Source organism: Thermobia domestica, chromosome 8, assembly GCF_964235325.1.
Source record: "Thermobia domestica chromosome 8, izTheDome1.hap1.1, whole genome shotgun sequence".
NCBI classification, from domain to species: domain Eukaryota; kingdom Metazoa; phylum Arthropoda; class Insecta; order Zygentoma; family Lepismatidae; genus Thermobia; species Thermobia domestica.
In genome coordinates this window covers 54,543,738-54,567,240 of record NC_137461.1, presented here as the reverse complement: position 1 = coordinate 54,567,240, position 23,503 = coordinate 54,543,738, and the positions used below count along the sequence as shown (strand labels likewise).

At 35.2% G+C, this 23,503-nt stretch overlaps 1 long non-coding RNA gene across 1 annotated transcript; it reads left to right on the top strand.

Moving 5' to 3' along the window:
* Positions 1-1,868: 1,868 nt before the first annotated feature.
* Positions 1,869-22,501, top strand: LOC145691740 (uncharacterized). Its single transcript, XR_014132518.1, has 4 exons — positions 1,869-1,970; positions 7,572-7,680; positions 16,625-16,667; positions 22,367-22,501. It is a non-coding gene; the product is annotated as an uncharacterized LOC145691740 (long non-coding RNA).
* The last annotated feature ends 1,002 nt before the right edge of the window (positions 22,502-23,503 follow it).

Below are 23,503 nucleotides of genomic sequence, written 5' to 3'. Positions count from 1 at the left end.
CATTTATACGGAACAAAGTGAGAAAGTATAATTTTAAGAGCCGAAACCAATCATTAAAATCGGTAATTTTGTGTGTATGATAATATGTGAGCATAGACGTATTGAGCACATTGAAGTCGGCTTTCATATTGGTACCATGGAGGTGCGTGATAGTCTGGAAACTATAATTATATTTAGATGAAATTTATAATAAGATATAAAAACGGATATACTTATGTTGAAATTAGAGTTAAATACACACAATGAAAAAATGATTAATATATACACATGAAAGGCTCGGAAGACAATAATGGTGAGCGTCACTTCCAGCGAAATTGTACCTGCATACCTAGTATAAACATGTTTACTGCGTATCAATGCACTGCATTTCATGAAATTGTTTTTTTCCTTTGCAGTTCATTCGAACATTTGAAATTTCCGTGTACTGTTGTTTTCACCGAGCCACGGTGTTTGTTGCCCACTAAATCCAGGTGCCGCGAGATGAAATTAAACCAGGGGCCCCACTCTACTCTTTAGAAGTGAGTGTTCCACTACTCAGCCACTGCGGCTCGAACATATATCTATATCTATCTATCTATCTATCTATCTATCTATCTATCTATCTATCTATCTATATATATATATATATATATATATATATATATATATATATATATATATATATATATATATATATATATATATAAACAGGTAAACTTGAAAACAATCCCCTTAGAAGCAGGTTAAAAAACTAATAGTTACAAGGTTGTACTGTAAAACTCATACTCTTTAAGCACATTTTATTTGTAATTATTAAGAAACCTTGAAATACGAAAATATTAGGTACTCTCAAAATGTATTCAAATTTTAAACACGTACAATACCACTCAGTACCAAAGAAAAATAAATTGAGTTAGAATTTAATACAAACAACTTACGTAGTTACATCCAAGAGATTTTTAATAACATTAATAACATTCGTAGAGCCTAATTATCAACTCTGTCCCTCAGAAACTTATATATTTCGAATTTGCCATGTCAAAAAATCCTTACAAAATTTTCAACTCTAAAACCTTAAGGTAAACTTCTGTTTCACTCATTTAATTTAACTCTCTTCTGTTTACAAAGAACATCCAGTTGGTATAAAGCTTGAATTATAAACGTATTATCAAAACAATATTCTTTTAAAATAATAAAATAACTTATAAATTAACGTGTTTTATAATTTATTATTATCTTTTTTCTGGTAGGTGTGGTATTGTTTTCTATTTCTAATCACACGATTGTAATGTTATTTATACTACATAAAGGAGAAAGTTTTAACGACTTTCTTTTTACAAATCCAACCAGATCAGCATATTAATTTGGCAACCGATAAAAATTAAATACCTCATGATTTGTTAAAAATAAATGTAAAATGTAGGAGAAGTTTACTTTTTCGTAATCATTTTTCCAGAATATAGCAATATAATGAGAAAGATTAATGAGTTTATTACAGTCATGAAAACAACTTTTCTCATCTGTGAATGTGTGTACCTAACGTTACGTTATCACATCACGAGCATAGTATAATTGTAAGAGATTAACTTGCAATATACAGCTACTCAATTTCATAGTACATAACTCGTTCTAAAGATGTAAGTGTTAAACATATAACTTTAAAGTGAAGTTCAATTTCCTTGAAAATAGCATTGTTCTTTGAAGAGAGCTATTCGTTGCTATATTTGAAATGTTGTTCCAGTTTTATGCTTCTTAGAAATTACGCAGTTTACAACGTTTTACTAAGAAAATTAACTATTTCATTACATACATCAAAATATATCGACCATATAATAATCCTCTTATAAAAATCGAAGGTACTGTGCATACTATTTATTTCAAGAATTTTACTTAGATATGCAGTTTCCAGTTTTCGATGAAAGGATAGTTTCAGAGAATTTTTAAGTTTAATTTAGCAAAGTAAAACTTTGCTTCCGAGCCAGGAATAGCAGGTGAGTAAAGACAATCACTTCATTTTTCCTTTTGTGCAAAATATTATGTCGTTTTAGCGTATGTGTAAACAATGTAGCAAAGTGCGAATACTGTTAAGAAATATAAATAACGACAAACAAGTATTATACACATATGTGAACGTGTATATTTTTTGCTACACGGTTGTAGATGTTCTTTCAAATACACGAAAAATTTACATACATATCTATGTTATGTTACTTTCTTAAGAGCCAAGCAGCTATGAGGTTCTTCTCGAATGCATGTGAACTTTCACGAACCTATATGAAAATTGTACTCATTTTTGTCCAGGAAGACGTGTAAGGATTTCTAATAGGAGTTTATCTGGTTTGTATCCAACAATAAACTGCAGGTCTAGGTCTCATATACACTCGGTGTTGAACGGAATGATAAACTCCAAACCAAACAACAATTACTACGAGAGTTCGCCTGGTTTGAGTTCCGACATGGGCACGTTCCTCTATTTATGTAGTGCATTAGTGCACACAGTTCTGCACTTTACACTATTTCCACTTTCTTTTACTGTTTCCATTCACATTTATTTTGAAATAATGCATTTCAAAGCAAATAAATGCAACAAGTATTGGGATTTTTAAAACTGATCATGTCTTAATCAATCACACCCCTTACTTGTACCCTACATCAAAAACTTTTCTCTGTTGGACACTTACCACGTAAAGTGCTACAAGTTGTCAAGAAAACAACACTTCGAATGTTACGTATCAGATTATGTTTTCTTTTAATTTATTTTGAATCTACCATTACCCCTGCCGGACACAACTCTCACTTCGCTGTATATGCACATGCACACCAGAGGAACGCTTTTCCATGAAACAGTACGGTCTAAATAATCGGTATAGTGTAAATATTGGCATGGAGAATTATTTGATACTCTCTACCATCACCAGACTAACAGTATACTCAATGAAATGAAATCAATTCTTTACGTTTCTACGTTACATTATACCATATTGAAATGAAAACTTTAACCTGAAATTTAAAATACGAGGTCAGTATTTGAATCCAGAAATGCTCCAATAAAACATAGTGCATGCAATTTTTTTTAAAGGATACTTTGTTTTGAAAATGCATATATAGTAAGAATGGATTGTAATAATGTAGATGGTTTCCAGTGAATGTAAAAACTTAAGTGTAGTCTACAAAAATATTATATATCATATGACTCCACAATGAGGATGAAAATACTGTAAAATATGAAGTATCATGGAAAATTGTGAAACAAATACGGTTGTTACTTGTTTGTACACATTTGTGGCAATAGAACTTTTATATTTGTAATTACAAGTTATCGCAAAGGTATAATTTTAAATGGAGTTGGAAAATTTACTAATTGCATAATATTTGACTTAGTTACGGGAAAACTCGTCCTAAGAATGGTCAAATTTTTATCCCGTATTATCTTTGTTCCAAATTACTCGATATAGCCATACATGGTATTTCACATAAGATGACTGTAGATGTCAATTTCCCTTCCTTTTCACTTCTGTTATTACCTGTGCTGTTCTCGAGATTTTAAAAATGTGGATGATTGTAACCCAGTATCGTTCTTATTTTGCAGTATTGAGGACTGAGTGTGCTGTTTACGTTTAACACAAAGATTGGAAATGCATAAGATTTTGCAAAAGCAGAATTTCAAAAAAAAAATGTTGTGGTGGTAGTCTAACGGTTCTATAGTGCTTAAAATCTTTCAGGTTATCTTATTTTGAGTAGCGAGGCTAAATGAGGCGTCCATGTAGCTCAGTGTTTTATCCGAACGCCATGTGATTCCACCGGTTATTGAATCCGGGTGTCTCGGAGGCTTTCCACATAAGCACGGAGAAGCTCGATTTTCTTATGTATAAGATTGAATATATTTACATAAATTGAACATAACTTCTCTAATGCAAAGAAGAGTGAATTTCAACACACTAATGTAAACATTTCTAAAAAAAAGTCTCCGTTTTGTAAGGTCATACAACAAAGATATATCATACAAATATTGAATTGGTCTTAAGACACTGACCGTTTATAAGTTATTCAACGAACTACTCCCAAGTAAGCCAAGGGGAAAAGTATACCCTGTTGTAAAACAATTTCAGAAAACTAAGAACAGTTAAATATCTAGAGCTAATTTCGTAAACAAGAAATTAACTGTAGATAATATTAGTAACAAAATGCTACCCATGCGACATGAGTATTATCTAATGATTTTGTGTTGAAAATAAAATTCTACATTCACCTTAATAATGTCTTTCTTCTTATGTACAAATAGCGTCAAATGTTCTGTAAGATAACCAGTAGTATATATACTAAGAGCTTTTACCCTACTATAATATATGTTTAATATCGACCATAGCAAACTAGGATGATAGTGATTGTAGGAGACTAGTTGCGATCAATACCATCAATCTTTTTAACAATATTCTTAAACTTTTAATGACCTTAAAGGTTATGGCATATTCGTAGATAGTGTATAAACTGAGCTTCCGCTAGCATAGTGTAAGATAACAAATGCGTATATACGGTATCTTAGTATATACTAATGGGTGCGCAAGGCATTACTAATGATGTCATAAATGTTTTTTGTCACACACTAGCCATATTCTTTAGAATTATGACCTAAAAAGAGCGGATATGCAGCATATTGTCTTCCATATTAGAGTTCCAAATGGTATATGTCGGCTATGAGCAAAACAGTGTATTTTTCTTGGAATGTATGTGCTATGGCAAGGTGAAAACTGTCGCTGAGACTTAGACTAAAAAGGCTCTTCGAGAAATACGTCAATGTAAAATAAACCTTGTTAGAATTTCTTCGGCGAAACACAATACAAAAGTTCTTTAGTGATAATAAGGCGTAAGTGTAAATGTATGACTGAAATTATAAAATGAATGTTCGTACAAAAGACGATAATTTATTGATTCTACGTAGAGACGTCTGCTACGATTGATCACGTTATACTGATGGCTGCTCTGTCAGTTGCTGCAGAGAAATTATCAGTTTGTTCATTCACTTCTTTCTGTTCGAGAGAGAATGTTTTATCGCTGTCTAATTTTAGGTTTGAGCTTTTTTACTGTTCACGTAACAAACACATCTGTGTGTAAGGGAGCATGCAATAAACATCTTCTACGAGTAGTTTGATATGAATATCTAGAAAACATTGCCGAGGAATGCATGTAATAATATGAGGAGCGTTTTTTTTTTTCAAAACTCGGTAGAGCACAAAACACTTTTTTTTTTTTTTTTTTTTTTTTACAAGAATTGCATATTTGTTCATATTGTACATAACCTCTGCTGAGTTCTCACAAAACATTCATGATTTAGTATTCTATACACATGTCAAATTCCGATGTCACAGCTCGATTGGTAGTATGAAAGGCATACCTCCGTTTCTCAAAATTTCGTCTTTCGAGTTATATATACCGGGTGATTCAATAAGAACGTACCAGGCCGATATCGCAGCTAATGCTGCACGTGGAGCCTTCAAACAAAAAAATGCATTACCAAATCGTATGTGTAGAATGTAACAAAATTCGTAGCGAGACCAGTGGCGTCTCGTGAATACCTCCAACGCGCGGGGGGGGGGCAACTTCAAAATTTGAAATGGAAAGTGTTGGAATCGTTCGAAATGACATTAAATGTAAGATAACTTTCAAAGGACAAACTTTGTCATACCCTTTCCCATTTAGCCGCTAGAGGCGTTGTTGCATACTTGTATGTGACTACCCGTAGCAGGACTTTATCTCGGCTAATAATTCACATAGAACCGTCAAACAAACAATTGAACTACCAAATCGTATGTATAGAATGTAATAAAAATAGTACCGACACCAGTGGCGTATCGTGAATATCTCCAACGGGAATTATCTGCCAAATTTGACATAGAAACAAGGGTTGGTTTTGTCTCCATTGAAACAAGCGCACAATGGGAGAAACGCCAAGAGATAACACCTTGGCATATTTCTTCCTCGTTCGCACCAACACGGTCACAATACCAGGTGAAAGTCAGATGGTGCGAGGATGTTTCCTCTTGAGGTTTCTCTCATTGTGTGCTTGACTCAATGGAGGAACAACCAATCCCTGTTCCCATGTCAAATTTTGCAAACGATCCCCGTTGGAGATATTCACGATACGCCACTGGTGTCGCTAGTATTTTTATTGAATTCTACGCATCCGATTTGGTAGTTCAATTGTTTGTTTGATGGCTCTATGTGCATTATTAGCTGAGATAAAGGCCTGCAACAGGTAGTCAAATACAAGTCTACAACAACGCCTCTAGTGGCTAAATGGGTAATGATATGACAAAGTTTGTCCTCTAAAAGTTGCATGACATTTAATGTATTTTCGAACGATTCAAACAGTTATGCCACTTTCCGTTGCAAATTTTCAAAATGCCCCTCGTTGGAGGTATTCACGAGACGCCACTGGTCTCACTACGAATTTTGTTACATTCTACACATACGATTTGTAAATGCATTTTTTGTTTGAAGGCTCTACGTGCAGTATTAGGTGCGATATATATATATATATATATATATATATATATATATATATATATATATATATATATATATATATATATATATATCAAAAACTTAACATGAGACTAGATGCATAATCTGTTGTTTGAATTGAGTTTAGTCACAATGCTTTCGCTGAGATGCATCTTGTGTTGGTTTAAAGAGTTTACCGAAGTATGAGAATTTGTCATGAGTTAGGATGACTGAGTAATATGGTTTTATGTTGGCATAACTTTATACCAGAATTGAAAAAGAAACTAATGTTGTTAGAAGACATAAGCAATTTCTTTCAAAAATATGAAAACAGAAACAAACAGTAGAAATGGCCTAATATTGAGAACTTAATTACAATATTCGGTACCATACGCAAAGTCAATTACGTAATTCATCTACTATAATATATTTTGCATAGTGTATAGTCCAAGTTTTCTTTAGAAGTTAACATTGAAATCTACCTCAATTAAGATAAAATATATTTCTCGTACATTGCAATGAATTTGGATACTTTGACTATCATACATTATCCCTACACCATCTTATATTATTAGGTGAAGTTAAGTTTGTTTAAATAATAGTTCTATATTCAATACGTAGTTCTATGCAACAAATGCGATCAGAATCAGATTACAAAATAACATATTCATGATTAAACCTTTCTTCCTCGAAGATATATAATTAGAAAACGTCTTCATATATGCATCTTTGAATAGCTTATTCTCTTTCCTCTTGCATGTATTATCCAAGGTAATTCAAAAACAAATTGATTTGTCTCCAAGTATAAACCTGCATTACTATAATCAATAAAATGCGTAGATAAATATATTTTTCTAATAGTAATTTATTTCATTACGCCAACTTGTAAATGTTAAGCCATTATCCTTTTATATTCTTCTATTTCCTGTTTGTTGTCAATGCTTTGAAACACTGGAAGCAGAAAAAATAATTTGATGATTCTGTGCTTCACAATATATAAATGTTGTTACCGTTCAGGAAATAATACTATTATTAAATTGCACTTATATTGATTAGTAGTAATATGTTTTAATATATGTATTTTACTTTAGGAACTGACCATCCAATTATCTAATACTTTGACCAGAATGAATATAAGAAGCATAGTCGTTATTGTTTGTTTGACTGTATATCTTCTCGAAGGAAGTGTTGCTCACAGTGGTATGTATAATTTAATTCTACTAGAGGAACACAGTAAATGACTGTTTAGTTATCCTTTGAAGCTTAACATATTTTAGATGTTACGTATTATAGTTGAAATATCTGAGATTCACTGGATATCATGCCGCACCACATTGTGACCTTTGAGCGATGTTGTATCCAGTAGCGTAGCGTGATATTCCGAAATGGGGATGCCAAAGTTAGTCATTTGTACGATATAGTACTACTGCAAGTAGCAATACATAGCTATTCCGAATGGAAATATAGGGTTATACAAAATTTAGGAGGAAGCCCCCCTAACTGGAGGTCTAGTGGGGCATAGAGAAGTAAATGCGTGGATTACGTTAGAATTTAATTACCAATTGTTTCAGCTCCTTCTTGCCACTACCGTTGTGACGAGAAAACTAGGCCCCACTTTTGTATGAACATTGTTCCCAGTATCGTTCCCTTCATTTCTTTCTCGTGGGCGGCTTTTTTCTCCACATACCACACGTCAATCTCGTTCTTTCAATATATATATATATATATATATATATATATATATATATATATATATATATATATATATATCGCCCAGAAATTTGTCATCTTGGGGCCGGAACTCAGACGCCCGTTCGTGAATATGGGCCTGAGTGTATATATCATTTGAAGATGTAAATACAAAGCACTTAAACCAACTCTGGGGGCCTGTTTCTGTATCCAGATACTAAAGTCAAGGGCGCAAATCTGTCTTCAACGTTCGTGGGATGGGTAAGACTGTTCCCATAATCCTTTCCTTTTTTTTAACGATGTTCAAAGTGTGGAGGATTAGGGGAGCAAAGTTGTCTATAACATCGGCAGGAGGGCACATTTTAAGACTTATTGTGGGGGGAGGGAAGAAGAGACTCATATTACAGTAGATGAATCAGATTTCTGAGGTAAACCTGTTGTACTCGTATATTATATACCAAATGATGTAGATGAAATAGTGGTATATATCATTATTACAACTCAGTGCCGTGAGCACATTCTGAAATTTGAATATATGCATAATAATAATTGACATGTTTCTACTTACGCATCCACAATGATCCACATTAAAATTTTAGGACATTTGTTTTATAGCAATACAAATAATGACTTCCCCAAAACTATGAAAGAAAATCAATCAGGCCTATATTTGGCGCAACAATACTCTTATCTGAGCAAAATTATGATTACCACGATAGCATTATAGGAATTGTTACAGGAATTAAACAAATAGTTGAAAATAGACTACTAATAATTAATGACAATGAAATATTAAAGAATACAATTCTTTTTTAAAAATGAAACCAGTCAAAGGACATCAGTTTCCTTTGTGGCAGTCGGATAGAAATCATCATCATCACAATCTCAAATCGGATTATTGGTGGGGGGGACAAGATTGTAGGGAACATGTTCCCCTTATGTCCCCGAGATTTGTGCCAGTGACTGAAGGGCCCTGGCACAATCTTTGCGAGTGACGGGGAATGGTGGCTCTCTTGTCCTACCAGATCGGTGACCGTAAATCTACAGAATGCTTTAAATTTATGCCTGTGTCTGTGAGCTCCTTTACGATGAAGATTACAATTACGATGCATTTAGTTAGATTAAGGCATAACTATTTTAATACTATTATTTACATAACCGGCATGCTTCAAAAATGCGTTGAACTAACCATTTCCGTTTTGTTCTATTTCCTGTATATTAGGGTTCGTACGTTCTGTTCAGAAACTATAGCTTAGTTCAAAATATATACAGTTGGAAATACTTGAATATGCCAGCGTATATCTAAAGCAAATGTAGGGTTGCAAGGGATGAGGAGGAGTGAGAAGGGAAGTATTGCGCATACGCATTCAACAGAAAGCAGACGAAAACCCCGATGCTTTCAGTAGGCCTGGAAGCCCGAGGAAAATAGCATAAGACAGGAGGAAAGACAGAAAATGTGCATCTGAGCGACGCGCATGCGTAGGTTCCTCTTGTCAAAGTAAGTCGAGGGAGCGCGCCAGAAGATTGCAGTGGAAATAATTGTGATAATTACAAGCAAACAATTTATATATAATGAAATACGTACTTTTTCTTATTAACAGGGGATGCCGGGCGTACCGGCGTTCCCTTACGCTACGCCGCTGGTTGTATCTAAACTAGAAATACACTTATACTGATTTTGAATTACCATAGAAAACCTCTTTATTCTGGACCAGAGTCTGATGATTCAGTATTGATAATTGTAGATTTGAATAATATAAAATGAAAATATTACTTTTAGATGAGAGTACTAAGACGTAAGAAGTACGATTGAAAAATTTACTTAAAATCGAAGTCAATTGAAGCATATTCTTTAATGTAAACCAGAATAGCATGTTATAGCTTATATCACGTAGAATAATGTACCACAATCAAATATACTTTATTTCAAAACTAACTACCCTGATGCATCGCACTGTATTTTAATAGAAATCATTACAACCGAAATTACATTTTATTTGTAGGGTGGGTGAAATTAATTCTTTTTTGGAAATTCTTTAAACTGGTTTAATGTGTAACCATTTTTCAGCATGTTACGTTTTTTACAATGGAAGAATATTGCAACCCCCCACGAAAAACACAATTATTATCCACCAGTTTTCGTAAATGTTTGGGAATGTTTTTAACAGATGTCTGCAAATGCTCCAGCTGTACCATTGCGAAAAACTAGCGGGTTCTGCCGTTCAATTTATCAAGCATCTTTTAGTTTTGTACAATAAATTTCCACTCTCTTCTACCCCCAGTGGAATACGTAGCAAGGCACTAGGCTACGACTCCTTGCTGGTCATTTAAAGAGCAACTACATCACAAATTGCGTCGTGTAAGCTATGTGTCGATCCACGCACAAACACAACAAACCAACAATTGTATAACTGTTAGTTCCTGTAATTTTCCCAATAGGATAAAATATCTTGAGCTTAATCTCCAAGGATGAGAAAGGAGCATTTAATTGTCCAGAATAATATGTACCCGTGCATACCATTCTGCACCAGGCTTTTACTTTTGAGAACTGTTATTTCTCTAACACCCTCTCTCACTTCATTATCGTTTGGATTCTGTGTCGGATGAAACTACTTTCGTAATATGTCTGTCTTCATAATCACTAAGAACTGCGAGAGATGATTTCCTAAACGACTTGAACATTTTCTTACATCCTAGGTGTGTATTTGTGATGGTGCGACTATGTATCCTAATGTCTTCTACAGAACCTGTGTCCATTAGCTTGGAATCTAAATTGCTTCCGGTCTTTCCATCTACCAAGATGCAAGGTCTTTCACTCTTAACTACAATTCCTACAATTGCCGTATGGATTGAATTACCTCGTGTCGGATACAAGTGAAGCCCACTCACACCACATCCACTAATATATATATATATATATATATATATATATATATATATATATATATATATATATATATATATATATATATATATATATATATATATATATATATACACAGAGCAAGTCAAAAGTTCCTTGTCATAGGCCAACGCAGTAACTATTGAAGATATGAAAAAATGATAAGAGAACATTTTGATTGCCAATTGTGGGTCGTCAATCTAAAATGCTGAAATTTTCGTAATCGAACCAACCATGTAAGTTCGAGACTGGTATAGGTTCCAATAATAAAAAGAATGCAACGTTGCCACATCAGTGAAGGACAAGATGAACTGGAATAATCTGGAGCGTGAAATACGTTTTGCAAAGAAGTGCCAACGAAAGTGGCATCAGCAAAACAACGGGGTAGGGGCAGAAGAGACTAAGTACACGAGGATGTCAAACAAATGAAAATAAGTTGTCTCGTTTCATGACAGGTTTACTGGACATGTTAGTGAGAAGTAATGTACATACCTCACACACACACGGAGCTTGCTTCTAGACGCAACAGACCTGGGCGCTATGCCAATACGTACTAAAGTTGGTGTCCCTCCTGCTGGTGGAACAAACGGATATGACTTAGCACACTACCACGCACACGCCGGAGTATTTTTGGTGTTATTGCTCTACACTCGTTTCGAGTATTCTCCTGCAGCTAATCCACGGCTCTGGGCCTATTCCAATACACAACGGACTTTAGATATCCCCCACAAGTAATACTTTAATGACGTAAGGTCAGGTGATCTGAGTGGACATTCCACGGGACCCCTTCGACCATTCCATCGGCCAGGAAGCACCTTGAGCCTGGGTCACACTGTGCGGCCGTAATGTGAAGGTGCTCCAACGTGCTGAAAATAAAATGCACGCTGCGATAACAAAGCCATTTCATCCAGATACGGCTCTAATGATGTGTGCAGAAGATGTAAATATTGGTCTGATTTTAACTTATCGGTCAAAAGCACGGGCCTTCATATTCCACACTACACACTACACATTCACACTACACATTCACTCGCGGATCGGCTTGATTGTCCCCTTCAACAACTATGTTTGTTTTCTCGCGAGAACAATAAACACCGTTATGTCTGACGTCTGTGCCATTGAGGTGGAAATTAGGCCCATCACTGAATAGAATTTCAGCCACTAACGTAGGATGTTGTTTTCTCGTCAAGTGAAATTACTCACACAACTCTGTTCGTCTGTCTGTTTCATCCCCATGTAACGCTCGTACCAAATGTATCGCATAAGGATGATAACACTCACGTCATAAAATTCTGGAGACCGACTTCTGAGATATGGGCGCCTCTCGTGCAATCTTCCGTGTTGGTCTTTCAGAACTACCTGCCACTTTTGCAAGCACATCAATAATCACGTCACAGGATGTTGCAGTTTGTTGCCGTTCAAGACGGAGCCTATCCGGCACGCTACCTGTGGCGTTAGAGCCTGCCATCAGTATCGAAATGAGTTGGTGGGACGGTGCTACCATTTTTGGATGACGCCTGTAATGCTCTGCTAATGCTTCCGTTGATTCATTCCAGCTGCATTAAGGAGCACCATTTCAGCTTTTTCTGCATTGAATACATCTCACATCCTCAAAACACACGTGTCATAGATGAAATCGATAAAAAAAACTACTCTCAATTCATCCTGAGAAATCGCATTAGACAGCCCACAAACGAATAGCCGCGTGGCACAGGTAGCTCAGATTGATATGTGCTAATTCCACCACTGCACTGTGATGATAACGATAAAATTCACTTAGACAAACGATCTGTGTAGGTACAGGTAGCAACCTTGCCAACTTTGTTCAAGTGCATCACAGACCACCAGTTAAGTCGATTTGATGACCCGTTGTTTCTTCTTGAGTAAACAACTACGATATACTGCTCTGGCAAAGCTTAGTGCATAGAGTTAATGTCAGCAACGCATAAACCAATGGCAAGACCCGAATCATAATTTAGATAATCATATTACTACTGCTACTACCACTACTACTCCTACTAGTAGTAGTAGTAGTAGTGCTACTACTACTGCTGCTGCTACTACTACTGCTGCTACTACTTGTACTACTACTACTGCTCCTGCTGCTGCTACCGCCGCTGCTACTACTACTACTACCACTACTACTACTACTGTTACTACTACTACTACTAATAATAATAATAATAAGAAGAAGAAGAAGAAGAAGAAATGAAATCTTTGAGTTTTACGTCCCACAGTTATGCCGGTTAGGCTAAAGGAGACGGTGATGATGAAGTAATGAATGTAATGGTGGAATGAAGAAAGTGGGAGGAAACGGGAGAACCCGAGGAAACCCACGCACACAGTGTTTCTCCATCACAAGGTTCACTTCGCAAGAGCAGAGTTTGAACCCTGGACCCATGCACCAGAGATGACCGCTCTATCACTGAGCCACCATGGCTCCCTAAGAAGAAGAAGAACCATATGGAATATATATATACACAAGCAAATGCAAGTGATAGAAATTACATGGACACAAGAAATGACACAATCCAGTCATCCCAAATGCGGTTATCCATGGTTTTCTGCAGTCCCAGCAGGCGAATGATGGGATGCTACCGTCCCTTCACTGCCCAGGGCTGCTGCCTTCCCAACTCCTCATGTTACCTAATAGGGCTGCAGTGACCTCGGCGCTTTTGTCCCCAACATACCGTTAGCTCCTTCTTTCCATACATTCTTAAATCAGTAAGTCAAGGGTATTACCCGGCCATGGAAACAAGCTACTTCAGTTGGGCTATTGGCTTTACACACTTACCTCTCACAGTAACCCTGTCAGAAAACGACACGAGTTATTTTCATTTGTTTGTCTTTCTCCTATACCTTCTCTCTCCTTTCCCAACCCCTTCAGGTGCTAACGCCACTGTCGTTGACCCTGGAATTAGGTTTGCTCCTTTGTTTTTTTTTAAATTTGCTCTCCTTCTATTCTAATTGTCCCAGGATATTTCACGCTCCAGATTCTTTCATTCCATCTCGTCCTACTTGACGTACCAACGATGCATTTTTTTTATTATTGGGTGCTATACTAGTGCCGAGCTTAAACGGTTGGTCCGATTACAAAAATTCCACCATTTTAGATTGACAACCAACAGTTGGCAATCAAAATGCTCTCTTATCATTTTTCATACCTTCATTAGTTACCGAACTGGCCTATGGCAAGGGACTTTTAATATAATGACATAAATGAAGTATGTTATAATACAATTTATCATTGTAAAAAACAAAATTCTATTTGGTTAATCAAAATTGGTTAAGTATTTCAAAAGTTTTAAATAATTGTATAAACGGTAATTTCAGCCTACTCTGTGATTGCAACTTTTAGTGTAAACCTGAAGTTCGGTTAGCGTCAACTAGATTAGTATGTATGGCTAACTTAGAAAGCATATTAATATTTTTCTTCTCATGTACGATGTAAGCAGACATGTACGATACTTCACTTTGAAAGAAAACATATCATTAGTAAATCAGCTACACATGATCTAGTTACTCTTGGAACGGTAGGATCGGGTTATCTTTGGCATTTGTCTATTTCATGAACAAAAATATTTCATGGTCTTGGGATATTAAACACGTAGTTTATTTACCTAGATACACCGTAAGTGCTGTCACAAAAGCATTCGTGTATAAAAAATGCATTAAAGCATCTGTATGGTATGTGCGCAATGTTGCAGATTAGTAATTATCTCGAAGACATGGTCATTCAGTTATTTTCAACAAGAACAAGAAGAACAATAAGACATGACCGCTTAAAGTAGTGTGGCCCCATGCCTTGAAGTTGGGAATACTGGCTGTTTCAACCATCTGGACAGTAAGTTTCTATCCTAGCTCACAGATAAAACGAACGACCTCCAGTGGTACATAAATAACGTTGTACGGCCAGTTTAATTGCACTAAAATCTCTATCCCAAGACAAAAAGAAATTGTCTCAATTTGGAAAATAATGATAAATTTTGTGAAAACACGTATTCGAAACTAAAGATAAACACATTCTAATAAGAATATGGTTATTGTTTTGTCCATCACACACTAGACAAGTGGAGGTCTGTGACTGTCTGTGGTATCTAGTTCTGAATGTACTGAGTAAGGCAAGTGCATACTTTGTTTGGTGATTTCTTGCCTATGCGTTAGGGATAGAGAAAAATTTTGAAGGAATTACATCGTAAATTCTGAGTACAGAAAATATTTCCCTCTAACTGCCGCCAATAAACATGTCCGGCACAGGAACATTTGGTAGGTCGATCACCTGCATATATTCAAACTCCACACCCAGTACATTCTCCTGATTCCGACATCTATCCATGATTTCAGCTGTTTTCGCATACAACCTTTTGATGAGTCATTTATGTACAATAAGCTCTGCATCTTCCTTGCGTTTGGCATTTTCGGTTTAATGAGGGCTTTTCAGTTTGTCTTTCAACTCCTCACACGTTGTACATGCATCAACTTGTGGCCTGACAAACAAAAGATTGAAATTTCTTTTGAAGAATTTAGTATACAATTCATAGTTCACTTTGGTATTGGGATATTTTTGCATGAATAGAGTATACATTCTTCGGACATTGATTGTTGCATATAAATAAAATGAAAATGAAATCTTTAAGTTTTATGTTCTACGATTATGCCGGTTAGGCTAAAGGAGACGGTGATGATGAGAGATGAGGGAAATGGTGGCATTATGAAAGTGGGAGGAAACGGGACAACCCCGAGAAAACAAACGAGCACTTTGTTTGCCTACCACAAAGTCCACACGGCGCGAGCTGAGATCGAACCTGGGACCCCAAGCATCGCAGGTGAACACTCTACCACTGAGTCACAAGAACCCTGCATGTAAATATTTTCGCTGCCTATTGTAATAATGCATTTCTTTCGCTGGGAATGATTCAATATGTTCCTTAATGCTCGTACAGAGCTGCGATGGTACTGTACTGCTTTTCGTATCTTGACCGGGTTTGTCTTTTGGAATTTCACTTTTAGCCAATACCTCAGCCAGCCTTTTGTCTCTCGGACACACCATGCATATTAATAAACGGTTGTTTATACACCTGTTTCCGTATGCAATTTCCACTTTTCCCATGGTGCTTGAACGATGCAGTTTTGTGTCGGGTTGTTCGTACTCGCGCTCTATTGTTTTACCTCACCGCATTTAATTAGTCATTGTAAGTAGATATCTTGTTCTTCCCGACTTTTGACCTTTCTGTAAAAGTTCACACAGATTTGATCTTGCTCTTCCTCACTAAACTGATCACAAATATATTTTTTACATTTGCAGGAATTTTCGGTTTTTTTTTCTTCCCATACGCTTTCGCTTGATGTTGTATATTCAGATCCCTCTTGACTTACTTTGTTACCCATGGTGGCTAAGTATAAATGTTGGAAGCTCTTGTGATGCTCGTCACTGTACTTATTACCCGCCATAGTAAAATTGAAGTTCAGATTAATTCCAGATAGTAATATGCAATCGGTTTTATTGTATATTTGTACGTAGTCTGTTTTCTAATATTATATTATTTTATACAGGTGCTGTTGCCTGCGCTGAAGGCTAATGGACTGAAGGTATATGGTAAGCAAGATCTTAATGTCTATTCATAACAAAATTTCAATATTAACGCTGGATCTTTTCGAAATTAAATGGTAAATTGAATAAAGAATTGCTATAGGAAGGTAACTAAAGTAAAACAAATACTACAATGAGTGTTGATGTATTAATTCTATATACAAAACTGCAATCTATTTGATCGGCAATAGCCCATCGTATATTGTGTTGTCAGATTGTGTACCCGTAAGTCAAGTAGTTCACTAATTTATCTTAGGATCAGAAATCATGCAGACATGCAGATATTGCTTCGATCGATAATTACTTCAAACTCATTATTTCACTGTAAAGACATTATACAGAAATGAATTTGTTTTCCTTTCTGCTTGCAAGCTTATGATAAATTTAGACGTTTTGTAGCATTACATCCTCAAATATTTGGAAACCAGTGCAATGAAATATGTAATTTTTCTCCTTGTGCCGTGTATCCAATTTGTAATTGAGAAGAGGTACGAAAATTTAATTTTAATTCTCAGCAACTACCTTATAGGCTAAAATCATTTGAGTAACATTAATATTTAGTGACTCTGGCAGCAATTTTCGAATGAGAATGAGAATGGAGTGAAAATATCCCCTATTGAAGCAAGTGAAATGAAGCTATGCTCTAGAAACTGAAAACCTCATATTACACCTCCGAGCACTCACAGTAAACGTGTGCCGTACAATTGATCATCATTCGTGATATACATTGCGTGCTACAAACAGAAAATAGTTTATAAGAGTGCTCTACTGATCACTGAGTCATAGTAATTATTCACATCAATATTGCCATAAAATACGTGTTAACGCAAATAATGCAATTTTAGTGACGCTTTGTAGACTAAAGTAGATATAAGTAAAAATATTAGTGAGAAATTACGGAAAAGTTGGGATGAAAATGTGGAGGAGAAAACTAGAGAACGTGAGCTTAGGAAGCCGCATGAGAAATATTTTTGATAAATCGAGCATAAACTGACATCCCAACAGGAATCCATCATAGTATTAACACTCTAATACTTATCCATCATTGTTCAAATAAGCGTTTGGAGCACCTTCTTGGCTAAGCGGTTAGCGTACGCGCTTTTGACGCGGGAGACTCGAGTTCAATACCTGGCCGGAGCTCATGTAGTTCGGATTCTACGCTAAGCTGTAGGTGAGCTGTAGCCGTCTCACATAGCCTTGCTGCGGAAATGGGACGCTAAACTGGAAATCAAATAAAGTCAATAAAATACACTTTCCCATTTTTTGAACCGAATAAGAATAGCTTTATACAAGTGGTACGTTATATGGTTCTGAAAACTGAAAAGCCAGTATTAAACTAGGTATATTTTGCATGTATTAACTATGATTTATTTTACAATATGCTGTTTCGAATATAATAACTAACACAGTCTTTCCTTCTGAATATGGGGAAAATGTTCGTTTATTGAATATATTATTTTCGAACATGTACCTACGCTAGCTATTTGTGTGTGCTTTGTTCATGTATGTCATTCTTTCTATCGTGGAGTCCTTAATATGAACTGACAACTTTCTCATAAATAAATTAATTAAACCATAAATTAGGAGTGTCAACAGTGAAGTGTTGAAGTAAAGTCAATGCAACATCACCATGTAGAACAAGAACGTTATACTACCTTCCTTTCTTCTCTCTTATCTTGTCTTCCACAATTCATATGAGACATGGATTTTACCTCATAGACACAAGTACGGAGTTGTAAGGGAACTTTAAAATACGGTATTTGTAGACTGATGTACAATTTTTCTATAAGACGTTACAGCATGTGCGAGTATCGCTGAATTATAGAAATTGAATATAGTGTTAATTCAGTTAAAAATTGAATCCGGGTTCGGTAGATGTAGGAAATTTATTCATTGTTGTCTCATAGACACCTTCTACGCTAAGACTACATTGGTCTATAAGTGATGCATTTGAAGGAAGAATAAATCTGAAACTAAATGGAAAAACTCACTTTTTATGGTTTAACTAACGTTTACTTTTCTCATTTAGGCTCATAAAACGAACTTGATATTGAAGATCGATTTGCTTACCTCACTGCGAACCGAATAGTTTATTTTGTGCCCAGAAAACTTATTTTCAGAGCCGGTTCTATGAATTTCTTAAGTGTAAGCAAACAATATTTCGGCACCCCCACCTAAATGACAATAAAAGAGTAGAAAGTTAAAATGGACAAAAATTCTTCAAATAATTGTTACCATTGCAAATACTTCAATATCACTAGTTTTCCTAAGGAAATTAACTGAAAATGGCGAAATTATATCTAATTGACTGTGGATGAATACTAAATTTCCAATTTTAATAAAATATATTTTTATTAAATAAGCACAAGACACAACTAAGATATATACATAAGATGTATTCTGGCAAGTAACACTCGTTTCATTTGTTACCGAATAGTTCATGCTGTAGACACTTTTCTGGCTTTCAATTTGCAACATCTCTTATTATTGCATCTGCATCCACTTCATTGAGTATGCCATTTTCAATGGTCATCAAAGTTGATCCATTTAATTGTTTTTGTGATATAGTTGATCTCAAAAATTTCTTTACTAATTTTAACTTAGAAAAACTCCGTTCAGCACTGGCCTCTAACATTGGGAAAATAAGAAGTGTTCTTAACCTTACAAAAAATAATTGTAAATGATACATAGCCATTTTTATGATGGAAAACAAGGCTTTGGCAGGAGATATACCGGAAGTCAGTATAGGTGCAAACATTTGATCTCGTTGAAGAGTTCATTTTCATCAGTGCCTCGTTCCCCTTCATCATTCAACATAGTTTCAAGATTCGTACATACTTTCTTTCAGGGGTGTTTTTATTCTCCCCGGCACGCTAGGCACTTCAAATTGTTACGCCCCACTATTTCCAGAGCACCATTCCTTCAGTTAATACCTTCCCAGTTTTGGTTTGGGAGAGATTTCCTCTTAACTCTCTTACTCTTTTCCCTTTCCTTGGTTTTGCTCTTTGGGGGGTCCTTTCAATATCCACCACCTAAAGACCCGCTGTCTCCCATATTCTTATTTACCAAGTAATACAAATCTCTATTTTCAATTAACACATATCAAAAATATATGTATCACATTTACATTAGCCGCCGAGACCTAGTTTGTTTGTAACCAGGTAGCTCAACTGGAACAGAAAAGACGTTTTCTGCACCAACGTATTTTATTTTTTTCTATTTTTTCGCTGTTAGTTTTTTTCCGACCACAAATTCTTTTCCCTCTAGGCACATGCCTAGCGTATCTAAGCAGAAAAGCGGCCCTGCTTTCTTCAACGCCTCCTTATTCCACATTTGTAGATGGTGTATTTTAGTATAGAAACTCAAAGCATTTTCTGTGGTTTTCCGTTTGATGGAATCTTTCTCTCCATGATGTGATTGCCGTGTCAAGCATAACATTATAAGGTAATATTGCTTCAATTCTTATCTCCCAGCGAGGTTTGCTGAGAGGTTTTACAGTCAATGTTAGTGGATGTTTAGTTAGAATGCTGCAGCGGTAATTTGACACTGAAACAAGTTGTAAACTTCCTGCATTTCACTAAAATTCTAAAAGTATATAGAAAAAAAGAAAAACGAAACAACTCAGGACAGAAACAAAAATGTTGTTGAATGATAAATGGACTCTTAGACATTAACAAAGTGACCATTAAGCAGTGATATTAGGAGCGTAAGTTACAACTTCCCTCAGAAATGATCAAAATTCCAACTATACAGACCATCTTTTGATAGTATTCGCATTCGCTCCCATCCCTGGACCAATGGATAACAAAATCCTAGTTGCTTGAACTGCGATAATGTGCATTTCATTTACGCTGAACTTTCTCAACCCTTAACTGTGGTCATTGAATCCAGGCACTACGTGAAGACAGTGTTTAAAACACTGCGAAGTACCCTTGAAGACATTTCTTTCTACTGTGATACTGCAGCTGAATCCACAAGAACATGTGCAGTTGGCTTCATTTTATTTGCTGATCTATTTCCATTTCAAACATGTATTTTGGCAATGGCTTCCTCTAGCAAGGTCGTGGAAGGGTTGTTGAGAGAGGAATGAAAAGTCTGTAACATTTATATTTTGTGCGCATGAAGAGATTGTCGAAAGAATTCCGCTGTCTTGAGTCGTACTGCCATAGTCCTTAATACAACATATATTGAGAAGCTAAATTTCCCTACATTTTATCTGTTATTCGTGGAACCTACCGCTTTCCCTCTTTAAAAATCTTTCCCAAATCTTCCTATGGCGCGGGAATTTTTTTTCTCAAACTAGCATCACTTTTGAGTGTTTAGTTGGTGCCAATTGATGTGTGTGTCAATTTCAATTTTAAAGGAGTGTTTTACAAGCAACCACACAAAAACTCGAGTTTATTGAACTTTTGATGTATTTTATCTCTATCTCAGTATGTACAATATTTCGTTTAAGCCATTTGGAAAATTTTTCATCATAACATTCCCTCTTAATAACTATTCACATTTGAAACACAAAATTAGTTTTCCACCTTAGCGCCCCTTCACCTGGCGTCTCCTACAAACACGTATTTCACAGGATTTAAGATCCGGCCCTGATTACACTACTTACTTGTACATTACAGAGCAATTAAAACTAGAAGGCAAGTAATCACGGATATCGATCGAAAGTTTGTAAATATTTGGATTGAACTAGAAGTTTTTCAATCTAATCGAACAGTCGAAAATGATAAATCTGAACCCGGTAACCTATAAGCGCGCATATAGTAGAATGATCTTTAAGTAACAGTTTCGAAGTCACACTTTCTGTAATTTGTTACTTTCCTCGGTGCTAGATCAAGATTATTTGATTAGAGTAGATGAATCTGGCTGTGCGTTCTGCGTTCCATTCCTGGTAAAAGCTCACCTGATTCAGATTACACATTTATCTAAGCGTTCGCGTCTCACATAACATAGCTTCCGAAAAGGATATTAAACTCAAAATTAATTAACCATCTACTTGCTCCATGTAATTTCCAGATTTTTTCAACTTCAAGAAAAAATGGGTTAGGTAATAACTACAAGATATCATTAAATAAACTAATAAGTTTTTACAGAGGTTTTCCTCAGTGGGGTGGTCGAGGTAACAGTTATAATTGTATGTTATGTTTTAAATTATCGTCATTACTAACATGTAGGTTTTAAATTGATGTGCCTTTTGACATAAGTCTTTACCAAAACAAACAAATAAATAAATAAAATCAAATGTAACAGCAGCAGGTTTTAATATTCCCAGAAAGTTTGTATATAGTAAGCTGAAATATTTTATTTGGAATGTATAATTGCATACCTGTAATGCTCATTGTATTACTATTACTTGTAGTATAATGCTATTTTTAATGTACATAATGTAAGGAAAAGCTTACTCAAGATCCCTAACGCTTTAATTACATGAATTCCGCATAATATTCACAGAAATGAGATATATTAGTTTTATCATACCAATATTTATGGTACTATGTATCTGAATCTGATGAGCACTGGTTGTTATATTTTATCGCAACATTTTCAAGAATATATATCTTGGAAGACATATCTATATGCCAGGAGGGTACAACCTTCCCTATCTTATAATCATGCCCGACACACAAAAAAACGTTAAATTAAAATAAGGTAACAGAATGTAGAGACTGTTTTTTCTATTCTCTTTTGTTTTCTTGTTGCAGTTCCGTAATATGGAGTGTGGCAAAACTTCACATGCATTCAAGACTGTCAATTATCCTGTTGCTTACAAGAAAAAATGTAATTGTGATAAGAAAGTCTAATAAATGTATTTAATGGAAAATAAAACTTTATTAACACAGGCATAATTATTTTGTGTTATTTATTGATTTGAAAAATTGAAATGCATTCACTTTTAGGTAGAAAATTTTTAAAAACACTTCATCTCAGTGAGCTATTTACAATTACTGTTACCTGAACTCCTCAGTGAAAAAAGGTTATTAGAAAATGTAACACTTCTGAAATATTTCATGATTTTTATGTGAAAGGAATGTTTCAAGCAAAATATGTTCAGACTCTATATTTTATACGAATATCATTAACAAATATTACAATAGGAAAATCTCTTTACTTACTTTACATCCGAAAATCTCCTTACTTAGGGGAAGCCATTTCAAAGTAAAATTAGCTTTTTTGTGTATACAGTATTTCTACGAACTATAATTGCGAGTCAGATTGTTCAAAGTCCCTTAAAATTGTGAGTTTGGTAAAAACGCACTAAAAGTAATTGGAGAAGAAATTAGAGGAAGAAGAAAAAGAGTAGTAAAATCTTCTGAACACAATTTGTTGTTTGAAATATTGAGTCCTATTCCATTACTTAATGCAACCTTTCAGATCAAGAAAGTGTTTGGCAAATGCAGAAAACGTTATTTAATTAAAAAATTATACACACTCTTTAACTCAAAAAAGTTTGTAGAAACAAAGAGACTTTGAGGAATTCTCTTGCTTAAAATACCATTGGAAGGTAGTTTTCCAGTGTCCTTCGATAGCCGCGCGTCTTTATTTCTTCCTTACTATTGGAATTTGAAACTTCTGAGTATGGTTCGAATCCCACTGGCTGTTTTTTATTTCCTATGAAACATTTTCCGCATTTCTTTGTTTCAAATTTCTAATTCATGTAATTTCTTTCTTCAACTAAAGTAATTCTTTAGAAATTCGCTAACTGATTGCTGTTTGTATCTGACGATTTATCAAACACCAAACATAAGGGTAATTTGATCACTTTTTTTCCTTTTTCCTTTTTAACGGTAGATTGATGCTATTAAATTGTTATAAAACTGGGATAAAGTGTTTATTGTTCC